Source organism: Panthera pardus, unplaced genomic scaffold (assembly GCF_024362965.1).
Source record: "Panthera pardus isolate Hobbes unplaced genomic scaffold, ASM2436296v1 HiC_scaffold_15, whole genome shotgun sequence".
In the NCBI taxonomy this organism is placed as follows: Eukaryota; Metazoa; Chordata; class Mammalia; order Carnivora; family Felidae; genus Panthera; species Panthera pardus.
In genome coordinates this window covers 64,348,976-64,368,071 of record NW_026526710.1, presented here as the reverse complement: position 1 = coordinate 64,368,071, position 19,096 = coordinate 64,348,976, and the positions used below count along the sequence as shown (strand labels likewise).

The following is a 19,096-nucleotide window of genomic DNA, read 5'->3' as shown; positions in this document are numbered from 1 at the left end:
TGGGCTTTGAAGCGCCCGGCTGCCTGGGCCACTGCTCCTCCTAGCGCAGGCGGTGAGGCGTGATCCCTGGCCGTCACCACCCACCGGCCAGGGGCCGCGAGCTCTAACAGTGAGTGTCCAAGCTGGCTGCACGTTAAAATCACCAAGGGCAGCTTTTACAAATTCCAATTCCATTGAAATCAGGCACTCTGGAAGAGGGGCCCACTCCCTGATATTTTAAAAAGCACCCCAGATAACTCCAAAAAGCACCCAAGTTTGTGAACTTAGAGACGGGGAGGGACCTTGTCCTCATAGAGTTTACAGCCTCTGTGAGCACGAATACAAATTTAAGATAAAAAAGGTCAGGGGCGCCTGGGTGGCTCAGTAGGTTGGGCGTCTGACTTCAGCTCAGGTCATGATCTCGCGGTCGTGAGTTCGAGCCCCGCTTCGGGCTCTGGGCTGATGGCTCAGAGCCTGGAGCTTGCCTCCGATTCTGTGTCTCCCTCTCTCTGCCCCTCCCCCGTTCATGCTGTGTCTCTCTCTGTCTCAAAAATAAAAAAAAATTAAAAAAAAAAAAGATAAAAAAGGTTAGTTATCCCTTTTGAAAAAAAAAAAAAAAGGGAAAGTATCCCCGAGCTGGCGTGGCATCTCCACAGTCATCAACTATGCAGATTCCTTCTAACTTTTGGCACCACCCTCCACAGCGTCATGCATTCTGGTCTTCGGGTTGTCTGTGAAGCAAGATGACCCTGCCAATTCCTTCCTCAGGTCTTGGTCTAAGGCAGCAGAAAAGAGACCAGGGTCACATTCATGGAAGCCACACCCAATGGCTTCTATCTGATTTCACAGGTCATTCACATCTGCAAGCAAGACTGGAAGAAAAAAATCATCAAAAAGTTTTTTGATTTAGATAGTTACATTGCATCCTCAACCATGTAGGGGTTCTGCTTGTAAGGGAGAAGGAGAGCATAGGTTCTGGATAGGCACATAGCAGCCTTGGCCATTTCTATTTATTACTTTTAAAAATCTCTGAGGGAAAATTTCAAACTTATAAAGTTAGAATTTAAGATAATGAACCCCATGCTCAACCCATCACCCCAGCTTCAACCATTATTAATTTATCTCACATTTTGTTTCATCTGTACCTCCTGTCCTCTTACCTTTTACCTACTGGAATATTTTGTTTATTTTTTATTATTACTATTTTTATTTTAGAGAGAGCATGCAAATGGGGGAGAGGGGCAGTGGGAAAGAGAGAGGGAGAGAGAGAGAATCCCAAGCATGCTCCACACTCAGTGCAGAGCCCTACTTGGGACTCAATCCCATGACCCTGGGATCATGACCTGAGCCAAAATCTAGAGTTTGGCTGACTCAGCCACCCAGGGACCCCTGGAATATTTTGAAGCAAATCTCAAATATTATATCGTTCCATCCAAAACATCTACATATTTATCTCCTGAAAATAGAAACTCTTTAAAAATTACCATGTTAGCATGATGACACATAAGTATTTTAACAATTATTTCTGAATACCAAATATCCAATGTTCAATCCCCTGATTATATCATCATTTATTTTTAAACTTTCGTTTGTTTGAATTAGAATCCAAATAAGAGTCACGCATTGTTATTTGGTTGATACATTTTTAATGTTTCTTTTAATTTTGACATACCTACTTATCTAAGGCTAAGTAATTTAACAGGAACAAAGCCTTTCAGTGTAGGAATAAATGTAAGGCCTCAAATGTCAATATTCTAAGAAAAATAACACAGTAACACAAATTCACCCTGTAGCATCAAGGACAAACATTATCAGATTATTTCCCATGAGAAAATAAATGGGAAGATGAGAGCATAAAGGCACTGAATTCAAGAGGAGAGGGGGGGAAATGTGGAAAAAATATAGAAATGAGTAACTGGATTACACTGCCTAGTTCATATTTCTTTCTAAGACAGGATTATTTATCAAGACTTCAAATACAATGACAGAAACTCAAGCCAAACTGACTTAAGCAAGAAAAAAAGACTTCATTTGGCTTATAAAACAATAAAGGGTACATGTGTAGGTCTTCAGTTACAGCTGGAGCCAGAAATTCAAACATTTTATTAAAGAACCACCTCTATCTCTCAGTTCTGCATTCCTCTGTGCTGATTCCATTCCCAGGCAGCCTTTTCCCTATGGTGACCGCTGGTACCTCTAGACTCAGACTCTAATAGGTTAGCAGTTCTTGCTTTCCTATGGAATCTAGCAAAATCATTGGTCTAATTTGAGTCATCTGCCCAGTCTTAAACTAAGCAGCCTGTTTAGGGGGGTGGAATGGTCAGGTTGGCCACATATCCTGAAGCTGGGAGTTAGGATAATCCTACCCAAAACACAGGGTCTGAGAGTGGGACAGAAGTGGTTTCTGGAATGTAATTTTACAGACAAGGATGAGGAAATTGGGAGGGGTTGTTTTGAACAAAAGTTTGTTGGAGAAAAGCAAGAGTTTCTCATTGGCTGAGTTGCAGAGGGAATTGATTTCTTGTAGGGGATGCAATGTACATCTTTCCCTGTTGGGGTCTGTAATTGATGATTCCTTCTTATTGATGATTCTTCTGCTGGGGTCTATAATTGACAATTCTTCCTATAATTGACATGGAATGGTAAGGCTCCTTCTAGTCTCCTGATTCCATGTCAGAGAGGTTTCCCTTTATTTTTATATGAGCAAGATAGAAGAAATTGCTGGACTGGTCCTTGCAAGAAATATAAGCAAGAGTAAAAGCAATGTGAACTCTAGTCTTCAGGGAAAAATAATAACAATGATAACATCAATAAACTTTTAGTGGGTGTTTAGTCTAATTCAGGCATTTTGCACAGATTATCCTATTTAATCTTTGTAATAAACATGAATACTTACAATTATGATCTGTAATTTACAGATGAGGAACTGAGGATTATAATCACGTACTTGCACAAGTGAGTATCTCAGAGCCTGTCCTCTTTTGATGAAACTCTCTTACCTCTCGGAACCAAAAGGGTCTTTCACTCGCTCCCATGTTTTATGTTTTGAACCTAAAGACTTCCATCATTGTTTCATTCTCTCATGCCATGCATATTCCACACGTGCAATTCTGGATTATTTATGAATTCTAAGTGTTTGATACTCAACTGACTTTGACAGAAAATACTTTTCTTTGTACTTTTTGTACTTCCTTTTTGTCCTTTTCTTGCAGCTAGGGGTCAAGTTTAATTTATTTCTGGATGTCCCCAAGTCAGAATCAACTAAGATCCGCATTGTAGAATAAAGATCAAAATCTCTTTAAGCAATAGGACTCTGCACTTCTGGGGAGCTGGAGAAATATTTAACCCTCTGGTTTTAACGGTGGATAGTGACCAATAAGTTTGGGGACAGCTTCATAGCTCTACTTCCTGAAGAGGGAAAGCTCCCAGTGTAATAGACGGGGTGCATTCTGAGATACCTCACGGATCAGAGATAGGCCTGACCCTTTGGGGAGTTATAACATTCAAGGCAGATTGTGTTTTTACATTCCCTGCTAAACTACGCTCCTTTATCTTGTTCTTAAGTCATTTTCCAACTGACAATATTAAAACCCAAGGCGTATACTCATTATACAGTTCTCATGGGGACCATTTCTCAATTCTCATTGCCTGTCATAGCAGCTGAGGTGAATCAGCCCAGAAAATCAAACTCCTCACTTTTACAATGTTTCGTACCCTAAAATGATTTATGCCTCTTGGTGGCATTTTTTTGGTTTTGTTTGTTTGTTTGTTTGGTCGAGGGTTTTTTTTAAACTAGAGAGAAAAAGAGAAAGAAAAAAGCTTACACTTTTCCCCTAGTGTTCTCTCTTCATTTTATGGAGTCTTTATCCAGTGTGTGCTTTTTTAGTGTTATACTTAGAGCCCCAATTTCCGGGCCACCAGGGTGTCTTTTACAAAGACTCAGAGGGATGTAGTATGATTAGAGGCAGGGAAGGAAAGTCACCAGCATGAAAACTACACACATACTTCTCTCTCTGAGAGAATTCCACCCATTAGTGAGAAAGAGGAAGACGGGGGGAAAAAATATCAAGAGACCTTTAGGTAGTCCCAGCTCAGTCATTAACTAGCTCTGTGAACTTGAGGAGTGGATGACTTCTGACATCATGCTCAGCTCAAAGCATTAGGGTTTGTTCCTTTTGAGAAGTATTTCCTGGGGAGCCTGGGTGGCTTAGTCAGTCAAACACCCTACTTCTGGTTTCAGCTCAGGTCATGATCTCATGGTCGTGGGATTGAGCCCTGAGTCAAGCTCTGTGCTGGGCATGGAGCCTGCTTAAAATTTTCTCTCTCCTTCTTTCTCTGCCTCTTCCCCACTCGCACGCATATGTGTTCTCTCTCTCTCTGTCTCTCAAAAAGAAAAAAAAAAAAGGAATTCCCTCTTCCTGTGACCTGCTTTTAAATATAAACATGACAAGGTGGAGAGTAATAGACTTTTAAGTTAAAAGGGAGAATTAAGACTGACCCACATTTTGCTTTCCCTACTTCTTAACAAATGTCCCCCAAATAAGTTTTTTTAAATCCTTGCCTCCCAAAAAATCATTAATAATTGGCAATAAACAGAGATAATGTAAGGTAATAAACTTCAAAAACTGATATCAAGGAGGGAAGTAGAAGATTCTGGAGCAAAGTGGAAAGACAGAGGCCTGACTCCTCACCACACCACCACCTGAAATCATATTGGAAAAACCACAAATCTAAGAATTGCAAGCAATCTGAAGATTACCAACTGAGGGGATAGCCTTTCTTTCCCCCCTATTCTTGGCAATCACTCCGTCTCTGAGTCCAGTTTCCCATTGGGAAATGACCCAAAGGTTGAGCGTGTTCCTCAAAGGGATGGACTATTCGTTGAAACTGCAAAAAGCAGAACAATGGCTCGGTGCATTTAACAATGAAAATGGGAAAGTGGGGGAGGCAAGGAAGGAGGAAATCATGCAAGGAATGTTAAAGAAAATGATCTATAGGAATACATAAAGGAATAGCAAGACATTTTATATCTCTGTGAATTGTATACATACTAATTAAAAATAAGACTTCATCAAGAAGAGAGTAAAGAGAAACAAAAGAAAATGATAAAAAGGAGAGCTTCAGACTGAAAAATATAAATTGAGGGGTGCCTGCGTGGCTCAGTATGTTAAGTGTCTGACTTTGGCTTAGGTCATGGTGTCACGGTTTGTGAGATCGAGACCCGCATCTAGTGGTTTCCCTAGAATTTGCAATATACTATAATATTTGTGGAGCTAAAAAAATTTTTTTTAATGTTTATTTATTTTTGAGAGACAGAGACAGAGCATGAGCAGGGGAGGGGCAGAGAGAGGGAGACACAGAATCTGAAGCAGACTCCAGGTTCCACCTGGAGGGGCACCTGGGTGGCTAAGTCGGTTAAGTGACCAACTCTTGATTTAGGTTCCGGTCATGATCTCACACTAATAGAATTGAGCCCTGCGTTAGGCTCTACTCTGAGCTTTGAGCCTGCTTGGGATTCTCTCTCTCCCTCTCCCTTTGCCCCTCCCCCTCCCCCTCTCAAAATAAATAAATAAACATTTTAAAAATATACGTATATACATATAAATTGAGGGGCCAAAAACCACAATTACAGAATTAATACACTGAATTACAAATAGCAAGGAATAGAAGAGACACCTTTGGAAATCAAGTTAAGAGAAAAGCTTAAGATGATCAGAGTACATGCAGTTGAAAAAAAAAGAAATTAAAGAAAACACAGAGAAGCCCAGAGAAACAGAAGATAGAAATGATCCAACGTGAGGATAATTTGTGTCCTAAATGCAAAGTAACCCCCATAATGGCCAGAAGATTTAATAAAGGTGATTACCCAGAAAAAAAAAAATTGAGCTTCTAGGTGGAGATGCACACCGCATTCAAGGAAAAGTTATTAAGGGACGCTTTACAACTGTAAATATCAGAGGTAAGTTATTCCACCTTAAGGATAAAGAAAGAATACTTCAACCATTCAGGTGAAAAGCGAATTGACTACAAGAAAGAAAAAAAAAATCAGGCTGGCTGGCTGGCCTCCAACAACGGTACAGTAGCATTCCTCCCCCCATATTCTTTTTTTTGAAAAATTTCAGCCATACAAAAAAATAGAAAGAATTGAACAGCAAACATTCATATACCCTTCACTTAAATTCTTCAAATTGAAACATTTGCAATTTTTTCCTTCCTGTATATCTGTACATACACAGTGGTGGTTCTAAAACTCCACAAATACAGAGCCTGGAGCCTGCTTCAGATTGTGTCTCCCTCTCTCTCTGCCCCTCCCCCACTCATGCTCTGTCTCTGTCTCTCAAATAAACATTAAAAAAATTTTTTTAGCCCCACAAATATTATAGTATATTGCAAATTCTAGGGAAACCACTAATTTTTTATGAAAGAAGTATAACTGTTTACTAATAAAAAATGCTCAGGGCACCTGGGTGGCCCAGTCGGTTAAGTGTCTGACCCTTGATTTCGACTCAGGTCATGATCTCACAGTTCATGAGATCAAGCCTTGTGTCAGGTTCTGTGCTGACGGTGCCAGAGTCTGCTTGGCATTCTCTCTCTCCTTCTCTCTCTGCCCCTCCCTTGTTTTCTCTCTCTCTAAATAAATAAATAAACTTAAAAAATAAACCATGCTCAATGAAACTCAAAGAAAGTAGAAAAAGAAGCCTCTGGCAACAAATAGAAAATACTTACAAGTATGACTGATATTAACCCAAATACATGAATAATCACTTTATTTTTTTAATATAGCTTTTTAAAAAAATTTCTTAATTTTATTTAAATCCAACTTAGCATACAGCGTAATAATAATTTCAGGAGTAGAATTTAGTGATTCATCACTTACATATAACACCCAGTGCTCAATAATCACTTTAAATGTGAATGGGTCTAATTATACCAATTAAAAGACAGAAATTGTCAGAGTGGATTAAAAAAAAAAAAAAGTAAGACCCAACCATAAGTTGTCTACAAGAAAACCACTTTGAATATACAGAATCCAATAGATTAACAGTAAAGGTATGGAGAAAGATTACAACGATAATGCTAATCAAAAGAAAACTAAAGTAGTTATATTCATTTTGGACAAAGTAGACTTCAGAACAAGGAAAATTATCAGGGATAAAAAGCGACACTACAGAATAATAGAGGGGTCATTTTCCAAGAAGACTTACATTCTTAAACATGCATGCACCTAACAGCAGAGCATCATAATATGTGAGGCAAAACCTAATAGAAAAAAAAGAAAAATAGACCAATGCGCTATTATAGCTGGAGATCCAACATTTGTCCGTCAATAACTAACAGATCAAGCAGGCAGAAAAATCATTTACGATATAGTTTAACAGAACAATACTATAAATTGATCTAATTGACATTTATGGAATATTCTGGCTAAGAAAAGCAGAATACACATTCTTTTCAAGCTTGCAGAGACCATTCACCGAGACAGACCACATTCTGGGCCATAAAGTACACCTTCTTATTTATTTATTTATTTATTTATTTATTTATTTATTTATTTTTGAGAGAGAGAACTTGCTGGAGGGGCAGAGAGAGAGGGAGAAAGAGAGAATCCCAAGCAGGCCCCACATTGTCAGCGCAGAGCCCAAAACTGGGCTCAATTCCATGAACCTTGAGATCACAACCTGAGCTGAAATCAAGGGTAGGACACTTGACCCACTGAGCCACCCAGGCACCCCATGGGCTATAAAGTACACCTTAAAAAATTTAGAAGACTACAAGTGATACGAAGTATATTTTTAGACTACAATGGAATTAAACTCTTAAAAGTCATATCTCGAAATTGAGTCACATTGTTGGGTTAGGGCTTCAACACACGAATTTTGAGGGGACACGACTCACTATATCGTACACACACACACACATTTTCAACTATGAGAGGCTAACTTATGTCTCTGGCTTCTAGAGTCTAGCATTTTAATGCAGCAGAATATGTCCATGTAATAAAAGAATAAGGTGAGAAGTTCAGCGGCCTGTTGAGGGGAAGGGACAAGGACGCAAATAAAAAACTTATTTTTTCAATAATATTAAGAAGGAAATCTTTCTTCCTTCTACCTCACATATTCTAGAGGATGGTTGTTGCACTTGGGGGGCATAAAATACCCAACCCAAACAATAACAAAGTATAAATAGCCCCTTGAATCCTGACTGGTTGTGGCTAAGCTGACCTCAAGAGAGACTCAGAGCTGACTAGAAATTGGAGCACCGGTTTCTACTAAAAGAAAAGGAGGACGAGATGTATTAATAGAGCAGCTTTATAGTACAAAATCTCCCCAGTTTTTCACAGAGATTGTATGTTACTGTTTTCTGCCATATGCTTAGTTCACACAAAGAAAAGAGTAAACACACTATATAATCAATGCCTTGACAAAAATAAGACGGAAAAAAACCTGGGTAATTTGAGGAGAATTTAATCAAAGGGACTGCTTGAAATACATGGCAGAGTTTTCAGAAGGTGACAATTGATGGTGCAGTTCCCTGGGGTTTATAACCTTAAGGAACAGTTATTATCTCTAAATGTGAAGACTTAAAGTCACATGAGTTTGGGGAGGCAGCTCTTTGGAAGCGGCCACCTGGCAGGAGCTGTGACCTCTGGTTAGGTTCAGAGCACCCCTGTCAGAAACTCAACAGGAAGGAAGCTAGGAGAATAAATATCTGCCTGTATTTTCCTCCCACCTGTGGGTCTTCTTCTGATAACCCCTACTTCCATTGGCTGGACCCATCCTGAAGCCAGGAGGCAAAGGGAAATCTTGAAGCAGTCCATATAGGTCAGGCCCCCTCAGTCCAGGACTGGGTAGACAATCATGGAGAGTGGATCTTGAGGAGAAGGCAACTAACACGTACACTTAGGTCGTGGCTTTCACATATCGGTATACTTTGAATTTGGTAAAATATTTCTTAGAACAGAGCATCGGTACTTTATGTATAAATATTTGAGATCAAGTATTATAAGTCACAAAAACCATATCTTTTGACAGAGACTTTTCCCAAAACATTGAACACATAAAGGACACTGTTATATTCATATTTATAAACTGGGCCGTTTCCAATTCTCGAGGCAGAGAACAGCAAGCCTTGCCAAATTTTCTAGAATCAATTAATTGCAGAAATACCTGCCAGTCAGATCTCTACTAATGGGTCACAGGAAAACCAGAAAGAACTGTTTGTATACCATTTATATAGATGTGTTCATTTTGCTGAATATGTTCTAATCTTCTAGAACCAAGGTGTTTTTCTTGCTTACCTTCTGCAAGTTCTTCTCCTTAAAAAAAACTTAGCAATAAAAATGAAAACTCAAGGGGCACCTGATTGGCTCAGTTGGTTAAGCATCAGACTCTGGCTCAGGTCATGATCTCATAGTTTGTGAGTTCAGGCCCCGCATTGGGCTCCGTGCTGACAGCTCAGACCCTGGAGCCTGCTTCGATTTCTGTGTCTCCCTCTCTCTCTCTCTGCCCCTCCCCTGCTCATGCTCTCTCTCTCTCTCTCTCAAAAATAAATTAACATTAAAAAAATTTTTAATGAAGACTCAATTAGAATTTCATTTTATTAACTGTCATTATGATGTCCAAATCTGTATAATGAGGTGATTTCCACATTTTGGAAAATTCTATCTGTGTAGATATGACCAAGCAAACAGAGTATGCTTCTACATCTTGTGTAAGCCTTAAAGCTAAATTAATAATAATTCATGTATTTCCAAGATGCTTATAAGATTTTAGATCTTTACATCAAAGATTGATCAGACCTCATTAGAACACTCCCAGGATTTACTATATCTCCCAGACCTCCAAATAAACTTCCCAGACAACCTAGGAAATGGTTGAATTACATCAGAAATCTCTCACATGATGTTAAATTACTGTTATAGCAGAGGGGACAAACCCAAGCACAGATTTATCCTCCCAGTTGCTATTGACGTTTGAGAGAAATGGAGGCTGCCTAGAAGGGTTCTGAGCCGCAAACAACTCCCCAGAGCCTAGCCGCACTCACAGGAAGCAACACAATCATGCCAGCTCAGATGTGCCCATGCCACGGTGGTGCCTACAGCAGCAAAGCTCAATCCTTCCCCTGTCCACAGCTTAGCGGTTCCATGCACATTCTGCAGGTGAGTGGCTCAGCTCTTCCCTCATCACACCTCAGTGAAGCTGCTCCCAGGACCTACACTGGCCCATTTTCTTCTCTGCCCGACATGGGTCCCTATACCCCACTGCCAGACCATGCACTTTCCCTTAATGCCTGGGCCCAGCTCCCCGCCCCACTTCACACGATGCATTTCCACACTACCTGCCCCGTTGCCTGTCGGAGCAACAATCCCCACCATCCATCATACTCCACGGGTCTTGCCCAGCTCTTGGTTATGCCCTTCCATCCATGGCAGCTATGGAATGGTAACAGCACCCTTCTTTGTACTGACTGCCTCATGCTTATTGTTCATCAAAATAGACTGGTGATTCAGCTCATCGAAGGCCAAATCGGAGTTCAACTGTGCACGGACCCCTCCCCCAATTCGGATGTTGAAGTCCTAACCACCACTACCTCAGAATGTGACCTCATTTGGAAATGGGGTCTTTAAAGGGCTAATCAAGTTGAACTGAGGCCAATAGGTGGGTACTAATCCAATATGCCTGATGTCTTTATTAAAAGGGGATATTTGGACACAGAGATACAGATGAAGGGAAGACACGGTAAAGACGCAGGGGGAGTACAAGCCAAAGAGAAGGAAGCGTGGGACAGATCCTTCCCTCACAGCCCTCAGAAGGTACCAATGCTGCCAGCACCTTGGTCTTGGACTTCCATCCTCCAGAACTGTGGGACAACAAACTTCTGTCATTTACGCCACCCACTCTGTGGCACTTTGTTACAGTGGGCCTAGCAAACCAATATAGGATATACTGCTACACCGGGCTCTGGATTTACTGATTCGTTACGATGAAACCGGGCTCTTCCCGGTGATATTGTTTTGTTTTGTTTTGTTTTGTTTTGTTTTTTAATGTTTACTTATTTTTGAGAGAGAGAGAGAGAGAGAGAGAGACAGAGCATGAGCGGGGGAAGAGCAGAGAGAGAGGAAGACACAGAATCCAAAACAGGCTCCAGGCTCTGAGCTGTCAGCACAGAGCCCGACCCGAGGCTCGAACTCACAGACCGTGAGATCATGACCTGAGCCAAAGCCGGACAGCTCAACTGACTGAGCCACCCAGGCACCCCTTGTTTTATTTTTTTCAACCATGAGCTCTAAAAGAAACGTTGTTTTGTTCAATATATTCAGTTTAAGAAATGGTTTAATTTAATTTTTATGTAGGTCCTTGAGAGCTAAGCTTTGAGTGGAGAAGTTTTGTTCCTTGATGATGCCAAAAGGATGAGATTTTTACCATAAAAAAGAATGCTTGACCTGTGTTTGGTATCCATAAGGCTTTGGCAAATCAAAGTTTTAGTCAGAACAACGTATAGTTGCTGTCTTCTTCAAAGTCGGTAAAGCAAATGTTTGCTTTGCTGAAACGCTGGTTGGAAGGTGCCTCTGCCATGTCGCCACTAGATGGCAGGGCAGCAGCATTCTTCCCGAGGCCACAGGGAAACCAGAGGCAAATTCAGACCTGCTGGGAAAGTTTGCGAAGATAGACCAAAAAGTTTAGTTTTAGTTACTTTTTAGCTTATCTTCATAAACTTCACTGTCTTCTTTCTCAGCACTTGCTTTTTCTTTTATAAAACAAGCACATGTTTTTAGCTGCAAATCTGAACAACACGGAAGAGTGTAGGGCATAAAATCAAAACTCTCCTTATTCCACCTGTCAGAAGCAAATAGCTGGAGGTCCTGCTCCTGGGGATAACATGGCTAGAGCATGGACCCTTCCCTGAATTCTGTGTAAATACCTCTGCTCAAGGTTCCCTCCCCACCCATTTACTATGTATGTCACTCAAACCTCACAGAATCCCAACCCCAATCCAACCCTAACCCCAACCTACAGTCCCCCCTTGGTTATTTTTAGAAATTTGTTAGCAGTGTTCCCAGTGCTCACCATAAATACCAAATCTTGTGACAGCTGCAGCATCAGATATTAATCTTGGAAAGGCTGATAAACTTTGCCATTTTTAATTATAGGTAAAACACTGACATCTGAAGAGACATCACAGAGAAATCAGACTTTGGTTAAGAAACAAATGTCACTTTGGGTGGTCAGACATAGGAAGTTTACTTATTTCGGGGTTAAATTGTAAATTCCTATGTTTTGAATTAAAATACAGTAAAACTGACTTCTTACAGGTTTAACACATGTATTGATTTGTATAAATTCCATCACGATCAGGATCCAGAGAAGTTCCAGCACCCCAAAACAACTCCTCTGTCCCTTTGTCATTACACCCTAATGGCCTCTAAAATCTATACATAATTTTCACGTGGCTTAGTCACTTACCAGTTCTAACGCCCAGTCCTCTGGTGTACACCTTCTGCCTCCTCACCACCCCAGCAATGCCCTGCCTAAATCAACCCAAATCTAGGTATGGGTTTAGTGCTCCTTAAGCCCTGAATCTTTCACCAAGTTTTTATATTGATTTGCAAACTATAACAAGGTAAGTAAATGTATTTGATCCTCAATATGACGGAAAGATTCTCAGATAAACACACACACACACACACACACACACACACACACACACACACACACACAATCCAACTATGCAGTGTGAGACACACCCAAATATATAGAAAGAACAGGCTGTGTGCAGACAGCATTGTCATTTCAATCTCACCTCCAGAGTAAATCTAACCCCTTCAAGCTCATAAATTGTCTTGAATTTAGATTTCAAAGATACTATAGATGTATGTAGGACATGCGTAGACTTCTTCGGACTTTCAGGGGAAAACCTGGAAATGCTGAGCCTCCTTTCCTCCTCCTGCCTACACCCAAGGAGAAAGCAGTGATCCTCCCATAAAGATCAATCTCCCCACTCTGTACAGGATTTTGCCCATTAAATTCTGCCTCCTGAATACTGTGTAACTGGTATCCTATCCTATAGGATTTATATTTTATTTTTTTAATGTTTATTTATTTTTGAGAGAGACAGGGAGAGACAGAGCACAAGTGGGGGAGGGGCAGAGAAAGAGAGAGACACAGAATCCGGAGCAGGCTCCAGGCTCTGAGCTGTCAGCAGAGAGCCTGACGAGGGTCTAGAACTCACAAACAGTGAGATCATGACCTCAGCCTAAGTGGGATGCTTACCCGACTGGGCCACCCACGCACCCCGGATTTATATTTTAAATAAATCTTCTAGCTCTGATCAATTAATCAGTCAATCAGTGAATCATTCAGTACAACTAAATGTCCCTGGCTTCAATTCGTTTGCTTTTAGCACTGTTTTTCACAAACATTTTTTTCTGGTGTCTGCTTAAGATTCTCAATAAAGCCTCTTGGTGAATTTCCTAGCAACGTTACCTGCAGCTGGCAAATATGTCTCTCAATGGCAACAGGGCGCAATACAGCCTCCACTATACCTGTAAATTCTATTGCTAAACTATTTCACCCCCAGAACGGAATGTGTGGATTACCTGTCCCGTTAGCTATCCTGCCCTTTCACCTGGACTGCCCCACATATGTTCAGGACAGATTTGGAATTGGCAACATTGTCTTATGAATCATCACAATCAGATTTGTTATTGCTTAGAAAAATAGGGTCAAATTTAGAGTCCAGCTCTCAGGAGGGGAACCAGATTAGGAATGGCTTGAGACATATGGTCAGGGGGTGAGCCGGGTGATTGTGGCAGGACTCCATGCTTCCCGGACAAAGGTGCCTTCGTGGCTGTCATCTTCAAAGGAAAGCCCAGGTTCCTTGGAGTGACACAAAATTCTACTGCTGACCTGGCTCCTGCCTACCTCACTAGCCTCAGGAACTACCCCTCTTGTCCAGCAGTTGATGCCATACGAGCAGCTAGTAAGATTTGACAGATGAGTTCACCACTTAACCCACCACCAAGAAATAACCCCCATGAGTCAGCTTTAATATATAAATGATCTCTCTGGAAAACCATCATTTGTGGTCTTGAAGGCCCTTCAGTCTCCACGACATTGACACCCGGGAAGGCTGTCGCCTTGTGATGGGGTGTGTATGTGTATGTGATGGGCTATGGAATCCGATGGAGCTGTGGGAGTCATGCCTTTGTCTCTCAGTCTTCTCCCGGCTGTCCACCACCGCTTTATGTGACCTGCTAGCGGCCTGGCTGAACCCACCCTGCAGACCTGGACACTGGAGGAAGGATGGAGGGCTGGAAGGACTGCAGTTGTGTAGACGACCAAGGGAATGCTGCTCACCATAGAATATCGCTAGGCTCTGCATTCCGCTGTAGACTGTTGCTGTAAGCACCCTATATTCCTTTGTTTCTGCCTAGCCAGTACAATACTCCAGACACTACTCCATCCACACTTACGCAATCACGGAGACACTGGCTTAGCCCCTGCATTGTGTGTGGCGCAATGGAAGACCCAGGTGGTCACGGTTATCCCAGGCATTACTGGTGGGAACGTAAAATGATGCAGCCGCTTTGGAAAACAGCCTTGCAGTTCATTGAATGATTAAATATAGAGTTATCGTATCATCCAGCGATTCCATTCCCAGGTAGTAATTCCCAATAGTAATGAAAACACGTGTCCGTGCAAAAGCTCATCCGCGCATGTTCATAAGCATTATTCATAATTGCCAAAAAAGTGAAAATCCAACCCAAATGTCCATCAACAAATGGATGGATGAAATGTGTTATATCCAAACACTGGGATATTATTTGGCCATAAAAAGGAATGAAATACTGATATATGCTACCACAAGAATGAATCTTGAAATTATGCTAAGAAACCAGTCACAAAATGCTAATATTATGTGATTCCATAAATATGAAATGTCTAGTCTAAGCAAATCTACAGAAACAAAAAGTCGATTTTGACTGCCTGGGGCTGGAGAAGTTGGGGAGAAATGAGGAGTGTCTACTAATGGGTACAAAGTTTCTTTTTTGAGCTGATGAAAATGTCCTCAACTGATTGTGGTAATGTTTGCACAATCATGTGATTATACTAAAAACCATTGAATTGTACATTTTAGATGGGTAAATTCTGTGACTTGTGAATTTTACCTCAATAAAATTGCTTCTTTAAAAAAAACAGGGAGATAAAATAAAATACATTGTTGGTAAAACTGGTACAGCCGCCTTGGAAAAGCTTGGCAGTTTAAAAAAGTTAAACATCCTCTTAGCATATCACCCTGCAATCCCACATAGGTATCTACTCCAGAAAAATGAAAATTTATGTTCACACACAAAAAATTGTAAGCAAATATTTGCAGTGGCTTTATTCATAACTACCAAAACCTAAGGCCTTTCAATAGACAGATAAAACACGGTACACCTATACAAATCTACCACAACTAAAAAGAAGAACAGGGGCGCCTGGGCGGCTCAGTCGGTTGAGCGTCCGACTTCGGCTCAGGTCACGATCTTGCGGTCCGTGAGTTCGAGCCCCGCGTCAGGCTCTGGGCTGATGGCCCAGAGCCTGGCGCCTGCTTCGGATTCTGTGTCTCCCTCTCTCTCTGCCCGGATTCTGTGTCTCCCTCTCTCTCTGCCCCTCCCCCGTTCATGCTCTGTCTCTGTCTCAAAAAAAAAAAAAAAAAAAAAAAAAAAAAAGAACAACTGATAAATGCAACAACTTGGAATTTCACAAAACATCCATCCAAGGGAAAGAGGCCTAAGTAAAGGGTTCCTTCTATATGACATTTTGGAAAAGGCAAAATTATAGCAGTAGAAAACAGATCTCACACCTTCCAGGTGGTAAAGATGGGGGGAGAGGTTGACTACAATGGGGTAGCACCAGGGAAATTTCTGGGAGGTGATGAGACAATTCTGTATCTTGATTATGGTGGCTGTGTACACATTACCGTGAATTTGTAAAAATTCATGGAACTGTACAGGAAAGGAATGAATTTTATCTCATGTAAACTAAAATAAGTGGACTAAAAAAAAACGGGCGCTTGGGTGGCGCAGTCGGTTAAGTGTCCGACTCTTGATCTCAGCTCAGGTCATGATCTCGTGGTTTGAGCCCCACATTGGGCTCTATTCTGATGGTATGGAGCCTGCTTGGGATTCTGTCTCTCCTCTCTGCCCCTCCCCCACCTGTGTGTTTTCTCTCTCTCTCTCTCTCTCTCTCTCTCTCTAAATAAATTAATAAGCTAATTTAGTTTGTCATTGGGATAGTGCAGCAGTTTTCGGGACACAACAAGGATTTTCAGTGTTACTTTCAGTGTGAGTACAGCTCATATACTGATATGTAAGGAGGGTTGCTAAAAAGCAAGGAAAATGAAATGTGAGTTGGGGTCTAGTTGGGCAGGGTTTGTCTGCCATCTCAGAAAGTGGTCAGTAAAGAAGACCCTGGGACATCTGTGAGACAAAGATGTGGTCTTGTAAGGCCCAGATATACAGCAACTAGAGAGGTGGGGCTGACAAACTAGACAAGAGATGCTGACAATGATTTTCAGACGTAACTAAGGGACAGTGAACCTAATCACAAGAAAAACAAATGAGGGGCGCGGGGGTGACTCAGTCGGTTGGGCAACTGATTTGATTTTGGTTCAGGTCATGATCCCAGGGCTGTGGGAGACAGCCCCCTGTCCAGCTAGGTGCTGAGCTCGGAGCCTGCTTGAGATTCTCACTCTCTCTCTCTCTCTCTCTCTCTCTCCTCCTGCTCGTGCTCGCTCTCTCTCTCTCTCTCTCTCCAAATAAATAAATAAATAAATTTAAAAAATAAGTAAGAAAGAAAAATGACTTATTTTAAAATTTCAGTTTATTAAGGAGAGGAGAACAGATTACAGGGGCCCTTTTTTCCTCTCCAAGGCCAGAAGAAAAGCTCAAGTTCCTATTGCCCCCCTAGCAAGAAGCGCCTACATTGTTCCCACTTCCAGACAGGCGGACATATCTAAAGCCAGCTAGCAAAGAGTCTGCAGGATCTCAGCATGTAGTTAGGGACTAGATCTAGTTTTTAGGTAATACGCAGGCTGGTGGCTGCTTTGCTCAGCCATTGGGTAAAGCTTTGCAGGTCTGCAGTTCTTATTTGTGTTGTTTTACATAACCCACACAGGTTTTAACCTGCTACTTGTGTTGCTTGCGCTGACAAATAGTGAAATTGTTAACATGTTCTGAACACCCTAAAAGTACGGGTCAGGCCCAAAGATTCCTCCTGATGGATTGAGGCAGCTGCTTGTTCAGTGCTGAAATTAACATCACTTACCTTGTTAAGGAAGAGTTGTAAGAATGGTTGACTCTTGAACAACATGGTGATTAGCAGCATCGATCCTGTGTGAACTGGAAAATCCACATGTAAGTTTTGATTCCCCCCAAACTTAACTACCAATAGCCTGTTATTGACCAGAAGCCTTATGGATAACATAAACAGTTGGTTAACATGTATTTTGTATGTCATGTGTATTCCATATTGTATTCTTATAACAAAGTAGGTTAGGGAAAAGAAAATCATATGGAAGACTAAATACTATACTGTATTTATACTATACTATGTTATATTCTATATTGTATTTATTTTTAATTGTGTTTAAGTGGGCTGACTGATGCAGTTCAAATCCCCGTTGTTCAAGGGTCAAGTGTAATCTTAAAATACTACAGCAATAAGAGGCTTGGTGACAGCTGCCCTGGAGGCAGACAGGACAGGTGTCTGCCTGTGTGAAGCCAGAGTGCAGTGGGGAGACTGCAAAGCTCTTGTCTTTACTTGTGAAGACCTTGGAACCCTGCAGTCCAGGAATGGCCCAAAAGATGCCCACAAAGATCTGGAGAGAGCAGTGGAGAATAACATCTTGCGGGTGGTGGCCCCAGTGCACTCCCAAGAGGAGCCATCCAGTCCAGCCACTCCTGTAAACCACCCTGCACTATTCTGGGCACCCAGGGGCACATCCGGCACAACCTCTATGCTTTGCCTAAGGAGATCTGGCTGGAAGGCCACTGTCGGGTGATCTCTAGACACTGATCCCAGAGATTCCCTCCAGTGGCCTGGAGTCTGATGAGGCGTGGGAAACCCAGAAGCCGCTAAGGATGCATGCTTCCAGCTGTTGACCTGGTCCACAAGTAGGGAGTCACCTCCAATGGCTCCTGGAAAACATCTGACTCAGATGTAATCCTCTGCAATTGCATAGAGTTGATCTGTGAGCAGTTGACTGTGTCCAAGGACAGATGGATCAAGAGCTGGGCACCAGGAGGAACAGAAGGATAACTGTGTATGACAGTTACCACTTGGAGATGGCCACTCCAGAATGGAGCGAGGAATTCCTCTGTGCAGCACGACAGCCAGAAGTGGGAGCTGGTGAGTGATGGCCAGCAACCACAGGACATTTACGAAGATGAAAATGATGAGAACAGTGAGGAAAACTGGCACAGTGGGTGCCCACAGGAGGTGAACAGTGCCAGAGATGAAGATTCCAGAGGCTCTGATGAATAGGACAGCCTCAGGGAAAAGGAAAAAGGCAATGGCAGACCAGAGGTGTGAAGCAAATATCCTTCAGATGTGCAGGAGTTTGGCTCTGACAACCCCAATGACCTGGATTCAGACTGATGATGATCCTGTGATATCTATGAGGTTCTATCACAGGTCCTTGGGGGCTCTGTGTCTGCAGCGTCAGCTGTCCTGGTTATGCCTTCTTGGGTTTCCTAGCTTAACACATGGAAGGAAGATGCATGGCCAACATCACCATCCTACCAGTGAAAACTTGTGCTGAAGAAGTTTGTCTTTTCCAGTAACACCAGGACTCCTTTGCCTCCATCAAAAATGATACTATAGTTAAAAAAAAAAATAAGCTGTGAAAATGAAGCTTCTTGGCACAGGCATTTTCCCATTCTCCTCCTGTGCTGAAGCCAGTAAGTGGAGGAGAGGCTCCTGTTTCCTCAGCACTGGGACTTCCTACCTCACCAGGGCACCTGCCTCCAGTAAAAGCCTGTTTCTCTTAATAGAGGGAATCTAGAAGGGCTACAGTGGGACCCTTATGGCAGCACAGGCTGGATAGTAATAGTCATTAGTGAAGGAAATAG

General features: G+C 41.9%; 1 long non-coding RNA gene and 1 pseudogene across 1 annotated transcript; both read left to right on the top strand.

Moving 5' to 3' along the window:
• Nucleotide 1: 1 nt before the first annotated feature.
• On the top strand, nucleotides 2–10,896 carry LOC109275793 (uncharacterized). The gene is made up of 3 exons (XR_002084377.2): nucleotides 2–109; nucleotides 2,898–2,934; nucleotides 10,678–10,896. It is a non-coding gene; the product is annotated as an uncharacterized LOC109275793 (long non-coding RNA).
• Nucleotides 10,897–15,844: 4,948 nt separating this feature from the next.
• LOC109275599 (probable RNA polymerase II nuclear localization protein SLC7A6OS) lies at nucleotides 15,845–18,623 on the top strand (annotated as a pseudogene).
• The last annotated feature ends 473 nt before the right edge of the window (nucleotides 18,624–19,096 follow it).